This window comes from Orcinus orca, chromosome 5, assembly GCF_937001465.1.
Source record: "Orcinus orca chromosome 5, mOrcOrc1.1, whole genome shotgun sequence".
NCBI lineage: Eukaryota > Metazoa > Chordata > Mammalia > Artiodactyla > Delphinidae > Orcinus > Orcinus orca.
Window position 1 is genome coordinate 11,347,995 of NC_064563.1, and position 13,379 is coordinate 11,361,373.

Sequence of the window (13,379 nt, forward strand, 5' to 3'; positions counted from 1 at the left end):
TGAGGTTAAGACATTTTAGATGCTGTGTGTATACATATTATTGTATGTATTAGCCATAGGTACTTACTATATTTTAGCTAAAAGAATTACAACTTGATTCTGAAATACATTTTTAAGTACAGGCTTCATACTATGAATCGTATTAACAGAATTAAAGTTCAGTGTGACAAATCTCTATGTAGAGTCATTGGTAATGATTTAAAATAAAAAGGTAATAGTTAAATATCATAACCGTGTGTTCAAAATCTAGAAGTTTATTTAAGAAATACAGGGGGCTTCCCTGGTGGCACAGTGGTTGAGAGTCCGCCTGCCGATGCAGGGGACACGGGTTCGTGCCCCGGTCCGGAAAGATCCCACATGCGCGGAGCGGCTGGGCCCGTGAGCCATGGCCGCTGAGCCTGCGCGTCTGGAGCCTGTGCTCCACAATGGGAGAGGCCACAACAGTGAGAGGCCCACGTACCGCAAAAAAAAAAAAAAAAAAAAAAGAAACAGAATAATAGTAATCCATATTCAGCAGCTCCTGTGGAATTTAGAAACGTAAATATTTAAAGTTGCTGCATTCATCTTTTATTATGTGCTCTTTTAGATAAAAAAATATGCTACAGAGAGGAATTCTGTATTAAATGGAAGACTAGACTAACTTTAAGAATCCTCCATTCAAATTCAGACAAAAAAGATAGCCGTATTAATTGAAATTCCTATCATGTCTTCCTTAATTTAAAATACCCACACAGTACAGTCATGCTACTAGTATTAAAATACTGTTCTAATAATGATATGTCTCCATAATATCTGTGCTTTTTAATAAATTAACAGAAAACAATATATTGTGATTAGGAGATCAGTGGTATGTTGACTTAACATGTTAAAAAACATACTGTGTCACAGAGGGGTGTGATCTTACTTCTATATGTAGTTCTGTGTTTCACAGGTACAGTTTCTGGCTGTGTTCTGGTTAAGTGAACCAGCTGACCTTTAGGGCTTTTCAAGCTCAGGGATTCTGTGAAAAGCTGCTATTTACGCTTCTTGGTGTCTGTGGAGTGATCTGTATAATAAAGGGGTGCAGTAGCATGGCCAGTAGAAGAGGCAGATCACCTCCAGACGACTTCTCTTTAGCTTTGTCAGTTATTGCGCTTAGATGAATATTGAAGTGATCTTCTGATACGGTGAGGATTCGTAGGACTTAAATTTGTTTCCTAAAATTAAAATCTGAGCCCCCCCCAGGCAACTTCGTTTTTGGCCTCGCCACGTGGCTCACAGGATCTTAGTTCCTCGACCAGGAATCAACTCGGGCCCTTGGTACTGAAAGCACGGAGTCCTAACCACTGGACTGCCAGGGAATTCCCCCCAGACAACTTTTTTTTTTTTTTTTTTTTTCCGGTACGCGGGCCTCTCACTGCTGTGGCCTCTCCCATTGCGGAGCACAGGCTCTGGACGCGCAGGCTCAGCGGCCATGGCTCACGGACCCAGCCGCTCTGCGGCATGTGGGATCTTCCCAGACCAGGGTACGAACCCGTGTCCCCTGCATCGGCAGGCGGACTCTCAACCACTGCGCCACCAGGGAAGCCCCCACCCAGACAACTTTTTAACCAGAGTTTTGTTATCCCAAAGTGAGTTCACCGCAGAGTATTCCTCTGGGTATTGAAGCCCGATCATTTTATACCTGTGGGAAGAGAAAGCTGAAGGCTGGCTTGTCTGTTCTGACTTCTGCTTTTATGCTATTGCTCAGTCCATGTTTTCCTGCAGACCAGAGCCACGTGAACAGTGTCGCTTTTTAAATAGACTCTTAAAGGAGGAGGTTGTATCATTTTGTTCAAATGACTTGTGTTGTAGAAGTAGAATCATCTCATTCATTTATTCAACAAGTGTTCATTGAGTGCCTACTGTGTGCCGAGCTCTGTTTTCATCAGTCCCTTGGGCTTCCCTCCAGCTTCACCAGGCTGCTAGGGCATCCCCGGTGCTTTAGATGGCCCAGCAAGCCCACATGGTCAGGAACCAGCTCCTTTTCTGATACCCTGTTCTAAATTACCCTGCCTGCCCTGCTCCAACAGAGACTGTATCAGTCTGACAGGGAAGAGTCCAGTGGCTTAATGAGACGTGAGGCCAGATAAAGAGCTTCCAGTCTGTGATGAGACAGTAGGATGATACCTACCCGGATTTGGAGAAGTCACAGTGTGTTTCCCTCAACACACTTCCTGCAGAATGTCAGAAAGCACGGGGAAGTAGAAGTAAACCAAAATAGTCAGTGGTGGCAACAAAAAACTTTCTAACAATCTCTGCTTGATAGGGTCAGTAATACTGGAAATTGGAGAATCTCATCAGACGTGCTAAACCCACAAGAGTAGGTATACTTTTCAGAGAAATGAAAAACTAACATTTAGACTTCCCAAGTATCTTTTTTCAAAGCAGTGGAGCAAATTTCAAGAAATTAAGTAAATGTCAATATTTTCAATGATTCTTTGATTGTAGATAGTCTTTTCTTCCCATGAGGTTTCATATCTGTATCTTTGCCTTTTAACACACAATAATTATACAGGTTTTAATTTTTTGAAGAAAATTCTGAATATAAAGTGAGATCTCACAATTTAGTCAATAAATAATATTTGGACAATTGTTGGAAAGTTCCATTTTATATTTCTCAGTGTAGGTTGCAATCATAAAAAAATGTGCCACAGGACAGTTCACTTTTGGCAACTCAAAGGGTTTCTTCAAAATTATTTTTGGAAATGGCACATCTACCCCCAGGAACTTTTTTCGAGAGATACTTAGGAATTATTAATTCATAAACTAAAACACTTTAAAATATGGGGAGATAGACATATGCATATACACAGACATTACTTCCAAAGAGAATTTAGAATTTCCAACAACAGAAGTATATAAGTATTATCATATAATGGACCCTTAGGAAAGAAATTTAGATTTCTTAAGTTATTGCCATAGGCAGTGTTAAAATTTGTATTCGTGTATATGTATTTATGTTACTAACGTGAATGTATAGCTATCATTATATAGCATTTATCAGGTTGTTTTTTTTTTCTTTTCCATTATGGTTTATTACAGGATATTGAATATATTTAGTTCCCTGTGCTATACAGTAGGACCTTGTGTTTATCCATTACATGTATAATGGTTTGCATCTGCTAATCCCACACGCCCAGTCCATCCCTCCCCTCCCCTCCCCACACCTTGGCAACCACAAGTCTGTTCTCTATGTCTGTGAGTCTGTTTCTGTTTCTTAGATAACTTCATTTGTGTCGTATTTTAGATTCCACACATAAGTGATAATCATATGGTATTTGTCTTTCTCTTTCTGACTTACTTTGCTTAGTATAGTAATCTCTCTACGTCCATCCATGTTGCTGCAAATGGCACTATTTTGTTCTTCTTTATGGCTGAGAGATATTCCATTATATATATGTACCACATCTTCTTTATCCATTTATCTGTTGATGGACGTTTAGGTGGTTTCCATGTCTTGGCTATTGTACATTGTGCCGTTATGAACATAGGGGTGCATGTATCAGGTTGCTTTTTTAAATAAAAAAGGTTGAGAAAGATCAAAAATCTCCCTGCCCAGATAACCACTGTTGACATTCTTAAGGTAAAACTGAAGTACATATAATATTAGACAATCCCCAATTAATTAAAGGCATTACATGGGAAATAAAACAACCCTCTTTTCTCCTCCCACTTCTTTCTGCCAGCCCATTTCACTAAGGGTATCCACTGTTAAGCTTCTTATAATGCCTTTTAGGAAAAAAAAAAAAAGATTTTAAACTGAGAAACAACACGCCAGTGACATTAATGTGTTAACAGCTCGTGCCTGGAGATGACTTCACTCTGGACCTTCAAGATGAAAACACTAACAGATAAGTCCCAGTGCAGGTGACAAGCAGCAAATGGGTAGAACAAAGAAGAGGGAGGTCAAATCAACTCGAGCAGGACATGGTGACGAGAGGACAGAGAGCTGCTGCTGCCCACAAGGGTGAGGGAGGAGACTGCAGAGCCAAAAGGTTATCCTGGTAGATGACCCGGTACCGGTCCCTCTGGGTGTTGTTGAGACACGATAGTCCTGAAGCAGAACAGGTAGTTCCATTATGTTCTGAACAATTGCAGAGAAATACAGAACATGGAAAACAAATTTGGGGACGCATCAATTAGCTAGAAAACGCCTCTTTTTGGAACACTTACTGGAAAAAACATTGAATAAATGAGTTGTTTTGGGATTGAGAACAAGGTCAGAATTTGCCCTTTCATATCCAAAGACCTCATTCCACTTTTCTTTAATTCGAAGTCACATTTACTGCAGCCCTTTGTAGGGGAGCAGGATGGTGGTGCATCTTTGCCCAGCCCGGGCTCTGGAGTCGGGCCTGGGTTAGGGTCCTGCTTCCGTCACTGCCTTGCTGGATGACCCAGCGAGGCCACTTCACCGCTCGCCTGTAAAGACAGAGAAAGAGCAGCTGCTTCAAGGGCAGTTACCTGTCACATAGTAAGGGCTCGAGGACATGACGGGTGGGGGGGGGGCAGGTCCTGGTGGTGGCGTCATTATGTGTTTTCCTCAGGTACCTCTTTGGTTTCCAGAATCAAATAGATGAACCTACTTAACACCTCTGTCTTTTCTTTGCTTAACAATGACTTCTGACAATCTGAAACTCCATGTTTGCACGCCAGCCCTGGACGCAATAAAGCTTGACCTCTCTGGCCAGGCTAGAACCAGGTCTGTTTCAGGGGCTGCAGGTACAGCCTGCTTCCTTTCCCCTCTTGTGGCACCAAGACGTATGTTTCTAATGAGTAGACCTGAGCCCTCTTGCTGTCTGTCACTCAGGTCTGTGAGGTACCAAAGTGTCACCAGGCGGGGCCCAGCTTCGTCCTGTCTTCTCCGGGTCGCTGAATGACATCAAGGCGACCCCCTTCCTGTGGCCACAGCACCGGGCTTCCCAAAGGCTTTGCCCTTCCCGCTTCTCTGAGCCAGGCCTCCCACCAGCGACCCCCAGACTTCCTAGCCTCCTGAACGTTTTGCCTTTGGCCGTCCTGTGTCCAAATCCCCCAGCTGGTCTCAAGTTTATGGGGGTTCTGCCCGACTATTTAGGAATACAGCCCAACCCCTGTTCTTGCTTCCCACTGAGTTTAATGAGAGAAAAGTCATGAAAAGTCATGAGGCATCGTAGGAACTTAATAAATATTCTTCCCCTTCCTCCTTTCCTCTCTCCCAGCCACTCTGTGGTCAGGGTCCCCACTGATGCCTGTGAAGCTCATTCAGTCCACTCAGGCGCTTGACAGATAACCTCCATTGACATGTAGCACAGGGGACCCAGAAGTTTTATTGAATCTTTCAGAGAAGGACAGAGAGTGAAGGAAAGATTTAATATGCCCAGACACGGCCATAGCTAGTCCAAGGAGTCCCTTTGTGCATGTTAGAAAAAGGTACGTTCCCGTCCTGCGCAGATGCAGCTCGCACCAGGGCGTGCATCCGAACCCGCAGGCGCTCCCGGGCGTGGTACGTGGTGGTCCTGGGCTCAGAGCCAGTTAGCGCAGGTCTGCGGGTGGTCACCGGGCAGTGCAGCCGGTGGAAGGACAGGCCAGCAGGAGAGCACTGGCAGGTCTGTGACCACAGGACTGCCTGTGAACCCACCTGCTCTAGATTTGGAAGTGCCCGGCGCGCTGGTTAATGGTCTGGGTCTGCGCAGCGCGTGGCAGATGCCGGGAGCCACGCTGAGCCCTTTACACACGCGACCCACCTAGGACACACAGCGCACGTGAAGTGGATGCCTCCCTTGTGGATGAGAACTGGGCCTGTGGAGGGTCAGTGATGCTTTCAAGGCCACACAGCTAGATACCAGCTGAGCTCAGACTCCAGCGCAGGTGCTGACTCAGCAGGTACTGCTTTGAGGAATTGTGCTTTGCAGGTGTCTCTCAAATCTGTCACCCCAGCTTTAGTGGAAGCCTTATAATCTCGTGCATGGGCCAGTGCAGGGCATGCCTCGTTCAGCCAAGCTCCTGTAAAACTCAGGCTACTTTCCTGCTTAACATCTGTAATAACACCCATCGCTACTGACAAGAGAAAGGCCAAACCCCTTCACGTGAGAACAAGCTGCTCTTCTTGGTCTAGCTGGCCCTATTTTTAGAGCTCCACCTTCCCTCTTGCCTCCCTCCCCCAGAGCTGGATGACCAAGAGAGAAAGCAGCTCACATTTGGGGTACTGGCAACTTTTAGAAAGAATTTGATACCCTCCTCCCCACCCCAGCCCACCCCCGAGAAAACCATTGATGTAATCATCAAATGAAACAGAAGCACTCTGTTGAACTTAATCCTATTTTGTTTACACTGGTATCGGTGTCATTTTCAATTCCATATGGATGGCAGGAAGCGCTGAAGGATTAATCAGGCTCTGTCTGAGCTCGATGTTCCCAGGCGTCTAACTGCCTCGTAAATACCATGTTTTCTGCCCCCAAATGACCTTCCCTGAGCCATGACCCCCACCACTGGCCACTCCTCAGATTTCAAGATGTCGCTCACAACTCTGATGGCCTGAGACAGGATTGGATGGTCCCTCTTTTGTGCTTCCAGAGTCCCGCTGTTCATACTTCAGTGTTTGCTTTGACCACCTGTGGTTGTAGGTCAGTCAGTACAGGTACAAGTCTGTGTTTCCCTTGTGCTGCTGTTTTAGGAGCTTCTCACGAGCTCCTGTGGTCATCCCCCCATCCTCAGCGCTGGGCAGAGTTTCCAGAGACATTTCCTCAGATCAGTCTGCATTGGGCTTGTTCCCCGATGTTTGGTTATGAAAGGAAGACTGGGCATGGCTGAGGTGGCTTGAGAATAGGTCTGTATTTAGTATATGCAAGAGTGCCTTACCATATAATCGTAAATAATTGTCTTGGGTCAGGACTTTGGAGAATTCGGGTAGGAAGCTTTTGGGGGAGTGCCCTCAGGGTCAATACGTGGGGAGTCAAAGAAGCAGTGTTGCCCTCAGTTGTCTGTTTTGAGACAAGGGGGCCAGCCTTTGTCCTCTGTCCACCCAAACCAGTCACTGGATTGGAGCTGTTCCCCGGGGAAGGGGCATGATCTTGGGCAAAGCAGCTCTCCTCGGCTGGGGCTGTTTCCAGAGAGGAAGCCGTGAGAGCCAGCGGCAGCCCACGCTTCCCGCGTCTGGGAGAACAAGTGCCTCTGTTCCGAAGCGGGGATCTCGGCCGGGCTCCGCAGGCCCCTCTAGGAATGAGCATCGGGTTTTGGTGCAACACAAGAAATGTTAATGTTGTTCCTGTCAGTTAAAAACTTTCAAAGGTTTACAAGAGTATCAGGGCTACTGTGCAGTTTATGGGCTACAGGCGTGTTGAGAGTCCTGACTCCTCAGCTTGGGAGCTGTCCAGGTGAGGCCAGGGTGATGGAATGTCTCAGGCCTGGAAAGGGTGGGAAGTCTGACAGTCCTTTCTTCTGTCTCACGTGCTGGTGACTCTGTCTTCTTAAGGTCTAAATGTCTACGGTCCCAAAGGGCACAAAAATGTTAGCTAATTTCTGTAATTGAGGGGAAATGTATTTTGTACAGGATTTTTATACGAGATACAGGCCAAGTAGTACTGTATAATACTACCACCAATTTGGAATTTGATCATTCAGAGGTAAATTCTGATAAGAACTGGCTTAGTGCTATCTCTGCAAAGGAAGTTTGCCCAGGAGAATAATAGCTACAAAAGAAACTTAGGGAGAACAAGACACTTTTAAGTTCTTTCTGGATTGGATAACTGGATACTAAATCTCACCCAGTAAATAATGATGAGCTAATTTATTAAAGCAGGTATTCGAAAGATCTCTCCTAGATATGTCATTAGCTTATTTTGTTATGATGGTTACTTTACGTAACAGCCTGCGTGTTGTGAAAAACATTTGGAAATTTAGACTGTTAAGTGGTTTATACCTGTCCTGTCCAGTGTGGTGTCCGCTAGCCACACAGGACCTTGGAGTGCTTGAAATATATGTTATTTTTTTTTTCCATTTTGGAAGAAAGATGGGGACAAAAGTTGTTATAGTCCACAGAATTCTAACTTTTTCCAGCAGTATAATAAAATTCAAATGATTCTACCTGGAATTTTAGATTAACTCAGAATCTGAACTATAATGTCAAATGTTCAAGAGTCTAGAGATCATAAGTAGAGAAATACTTCTGAAACACTTAAGAAATAATAATGAGCATTTCCCACTATTGTAACAGTTCTGTGAATCAGAAGTCTGATTGGGGTCTCAGCAAGCTAAAGCCAAGGTGTCAGGAGGCTCTAGGGGAGAATCATCTGTGCTGTTGGCAGAATTCACTGCCTTGTGGCTGTAGAGCCGAGGTCCCCATGTCTTCCCTGGCCGTCATCTGAGGGCCACTGCCAGCTCTAGGGGATCCACACTGACTCACGTCCCTGCCTCCACGTTCAAAGCCAACACCACCAGGTCAGCTCCCTCTCCTGCTTCAGCTGCCTTCTTTTTCATTTTCTTTTTTTTTTTTTTTTTTTTCCCCGATACGTGGGCCTCTCACTGTTGCCGCCTCTCCCGTTGCGGAGCACAGCTTCCAGACGCGCAGGCTCAGTGGCCATGGCTCACGGGCCCAGCCGCTCCGCGGCATGTGGGATCTTCCCAGACCGGGGCACGAACCCGTGTCCCCTGCATCGGCAGGCGGACTCTCAACCACTGCGCCACCAGGGAAGCCCTGCCTTTTTTTTCTTTAGTCACAGCTCTGACTCCTTCTTCTACTTTCCTGTTTCACTGTAAGGACTCGTGTTCACACTAACCCACCATGATCACCCAGGATACTCTTTCCATCTTAAGGTTCTTTAAATCACACCTACAAAGTCTCTTTCGCCACATAAAGTAGCATATTCATAGGCTCTAGAGATTAAGGGCATAGGCATTATTCCACCTGCCATATAATATGGCTTTTGGGGGAAAGGCATGAATGATCAAAATTGACCCAAGAAAAAGTAGGAAACTTTAATAGAGGAATTAACATAGAAAAAAATCCAAAGAGCCGCTATAGTCATACCTTTCAAAAGTCACCAGCACCAGAGTTATAGGTGAATGATCCAAACTTTGAAGGGACAGATAAATTCAGTTGTATAAACTCAGAAAAAGACGGAAGTTTTTTCATTTCATTTTGTGAAGAAAACCATGTTCTCATGAATCAAAATGCTTTGGCTTCTTAGATTTCTTTTTTTCTGTGTACTTTTAAAAGTAAATTGAAACTCAAAACTGAGCAAACATTCCTTTTGTTTTAGCTTTATCTTCCGCCACCCCAAGGCAGTAAAAGCTTCTTAAGGAGTAGAGTTTGAAGGAGCGAGGAGAAAATGTTCATAAAAGGAAAAAGAAAAACCTAGGTTTATAATCAACACTTAAGTTGTTTTTCACTTTATCATCTTGGGTAAGAAATGCCTTCCTGAGTAGGACCCTAAAAACAGAAGCCATAAAGGTAAATGTAGACATACACAGACATATATACAAAGGGCTATGTTCTAGAATTTAGGAGGAACTCCCCTAAATCAGTTTTTTTAAATGAAATTAACAGAGACAATTCACAGAGGATCTTCAGATGGCCCATATTATTATGTTACGAGATATTGTTTAAAAAGATATTCAGGGCTTCCCTGGTGGTGCAGCGGTTGAGAGTCCGCCTGCCGATGCAGGGGACACGGGTTTGTGCCCCAGTCCAGGAAGATCCCACATGCCGGGGAGCGGCTGGGCCCGTGAGCCATGGCCGCTGAGCCTGCGCGTCCAGAGCCTGTGCTCCGCAACGGGAGAGGCCACAACAATGAGAGGCCCGCGTACCGCAAAAAAAATAAAAATAAAAAAATTAAAAGATATTCAGCCTCACTAGTTATCAAGAAACTTCAAGCTAACATAATGAAGTCTTCCTTCCATCAGATTAACCAAATAAGTAAGTAGATAAAGATATCATACATCATATTACATTTACACATATATAAATATATATTACACACATATATGTCTTTTAAAATCCTAGGAGGAAGCAATTTGGAATCATCTAAATTTAAAATGTACATACCATTAAACATAGCAGTTCCATGTATATAAATTTATCTTACAGAAATAGCCAACCGTACCTAAAGATGTACCTCTCCAGAGCGTTGTCATTTTGTTTGCAAAGGCAAAAAATTAGAAAAATCCCAATTATTCAGGAGCGCTACAAAATTTCTTTCTTCACATTCCTTAAAAAAAGATAAGGCAGATTTTCATATAAATGAAAGACAAATTTTCATGATCAAGTCCAAAAAACATGTTACAGAGGGATGTACTTTTGGAATAACAGAATAAGGACCTCTGAAAAATCTGTTTCTCCATGAAAGTAACAAGAAGAATGGCAAGAATGCCAAAATCAACTTGTTCAGAACTCTGAAAATTAATCAAAGGATTGAGTCAATTTGAGGAGCATCTATTCAAGAAAAAAATGGCTGAATCTCAGTAACAACCATGAGAAATGAAATATTTTCCTGCTATATCAATAAACAGAGGATGTCGCAGTCATCAAGGATCGCAGCCCTCCGCCGTGAGCCGAGGAACTCTGGGCTGAAAAGAATACCTGCCTTCTAGCAGCCATCAGACTGCAGCCACTCCCTGCGGTGAGCCCTGAGGAAACTCAGGATGTGTCAGGATGCTGGCTGCAGATAGCTGAGGTGCATATCAAAGGAATGATTTCAGTGAGCCAAGACTCTTGCATCTCCCTGTGTATAGAAAAGCGATAAATGCTTTAACTTGAGATATCTGGTTTTCTTTACTTAACAATAATCTTTTGATGTTCAGAGTACCTGCCCTTTGTTACAGAACTCCTATATAACCTGGCTCCCCCCACCCCGCCGCCCCCCTGCCCGCTCACCTCCTCAGAGCAGCTTCTCAGAGCTATCTGAAAACGCTGTCTCCCGGGGCTGCAGTCCTCATTTTGCCCCAAACAAAACTTAACTCGCAGCTCTCACGTTGTCCATATATATATTTTTTAAGTCAACAACAGCATGCTTTGTAACATTTTAACTTTCCCTATTTCCACCCTCTCTCCCCAGCTCTGCCATAGCCTTTGATAAACAGCAGCCTCTCAACCGCTGGAGGAAAAAGAATGAATTTGGAGCACCCTAAAAGTCCCATCCCCAGTAAATGTCAGTAGTTGACCTGTGCAGCAGCACTCTCAAAAAACCTCTTTCTTAGGGCTTGTCTTTATTGGACTTTAATCAGAACTCACTAAGGGAGAAACCCTATCCACGGAGCATCCATTGAAAATAATCAGTGGCAGTTACTTAACATTGCAGCTGCCCAAGGCAGAAATGGAGCAAACAAGAGGCTAAGCGAAAACTTAACAGGAAAATCAGAGGCTAGCAAAAAGCTTAAAAGGAAAATCTAAGGAATGAGATGTCCATCGGGGTTTTTTAAAAGCTCCAGTATATTTCTGGGAATCGAGAAGGCCACACACATGCAAGATTATACACATGCCCAGGGAAGATTTAAAAAGGGTTTAATCTGTCAACTCTGGATGAACTTGAGGCTCTGCATAGACAAGAATGAAAGCTAGAGCAGAACTGTAGACTGCCTGCTGAGCACTGAAGGCATGCCCGAAGACACACGTATACAGAGCCCCCTGCAGAGGCTCAGAGACTGACTGGTTCAAGGCATTTAAGGAAGGGAAACTTCTGTCTCCTAACTGACCACTAAGCTAACCGAGCAGAGACTTCAGGGGCACACAACAGCAAAGAATATAGACTTTACAGAATTAGTTTAGGGAAGTCACTAAAAAACAAAACAAAAACAGCAAGAAAAATAAATCTGGGGGTTGGGATGGGACCTAATTTGCAGAGCTGCCACATTATTTTATTAAAATGGCCAGTTTTCAATAAAAAGTCTGAGACATACAAAGAAACAGGAAAGTATGGCCCATATTATTGGGAATAAAGCAATCAATACACACTGCCCCTGAGGAAGCAGAGACATTTACTTGACTAACTAGATCAGTAAGCTTATTAAGTCAGCTATTACAAATATCTTGAAAAAGTTCAAACTGTGTCTGAAGATCTACAGGAATGTATGAGACCAGTTTCTCACCAAATAGAGAATATCAATAAAGCGATAGGATTTTTTTTTTTTTTTTGAAGAACCAAATAGCCATTCTGGAGTTGAAATACAATAACTCAAATGAAAATTTCACTATAGAGGATCAACAGTAGATTTGAGCTTACAGAAGAAAGAATCATAACTTAAAGATATGTCAATTGAGATGATCTGATTTGAAAAGCAGAAAAACAAAAGAATGAAATAAAATGAACAGAGTCTCAAAGACTTGCAGAATACCATCAAATATACCAACATACAGATGATGGGAATTCCAGGAGAGAAGAGAGAGAAAGGTGCGGAAGGAATATCTGAAGAAGTGCTGGCAGAAGTATTCCACAACTTTATGAAAAACATTAGTCTGTGTATCCAAGAAGCTCTGTTAACTCCAAACAGGGTAAACTCAAAGAGAGCCACACCTAGACACAGCATGGACAAACTGCTAAAAGCCAACAACAAAGAGAGAAACTTGAAAGCAGAAAGAGAAAAACAATTCACGATATACTAGGGAACCTCAATAAGATTAACAGATGACTTGTCATAAAAAATCATGGAGTCCAGAAGGCAGTAGGATGATATATTCAATAATTCTATATCTAGTAAAACTCTCCTTCAAAAAGAAAGGAGAAATTAAGACAGTCACATAAACAAAAACAGAATCCAATGCTAGCAAATCTGCCCTGTAAGACATAATAAATGGAGTCCTGCGGGCTGAAATGAAGGGATACTATAAGTGAATTCAGATCCACACAAAGAAAAAGAGCACCAATAAAGGTAACTACATAGGTAAATATAAAATACAGTATAAATGTATTTTGTTTATGTCTTATTAACAGAGCAGTACTACCCAAATTGATCTATATATTCATCGCAATCACCCTCAAAATCTCAGGTGTCTTTTTGGGAGAAACTGACAAGGTGATCATAAAATTCATCTGGAAATGCAAAATCCCCCTAAAGGCAAAAAAGCAGTCTTGAAAAGGAACAAAATTGGAGAACTCATACTCCTTGATTTCAAAACTTACTATATAGTTACAGTAATCAAGACAGTGTGGTACTGTCATAAAGATAGGCATGTATAAATGGAATAGAGTTGAGAGCATAGAAATAAACCCTTACATTTGTGGTAAGTCAATTTTCAACAAGGGTACCAAGACCATTCAGTGGGGAAATAATAGTCTTTTCTAGAAATAGTACTGGGAAAACTAGATCTCTGCATGAAAAAGAATGAAGTGGAACTACTTCCTCACATTATATACAAAAATTAACTCAAAATGGACCAGACTTAAATGCAA

The 13,379-nt window shown here is 43.0% G+C and overlaps 1 protein-coding gene across 8 annotated transcripts in view; it reads left to right on the forward strand.

Moving 5' to 3' along the window:
- TBC1D5 (TBC1 domain family member 5) overlaps window positions 1–13,379 on the forward strand; it is a 548,696-nt gene that overhangs the window by 477,695 nt on the left and 57,622 nt on the right. The window lies entirely within an intron of this gene.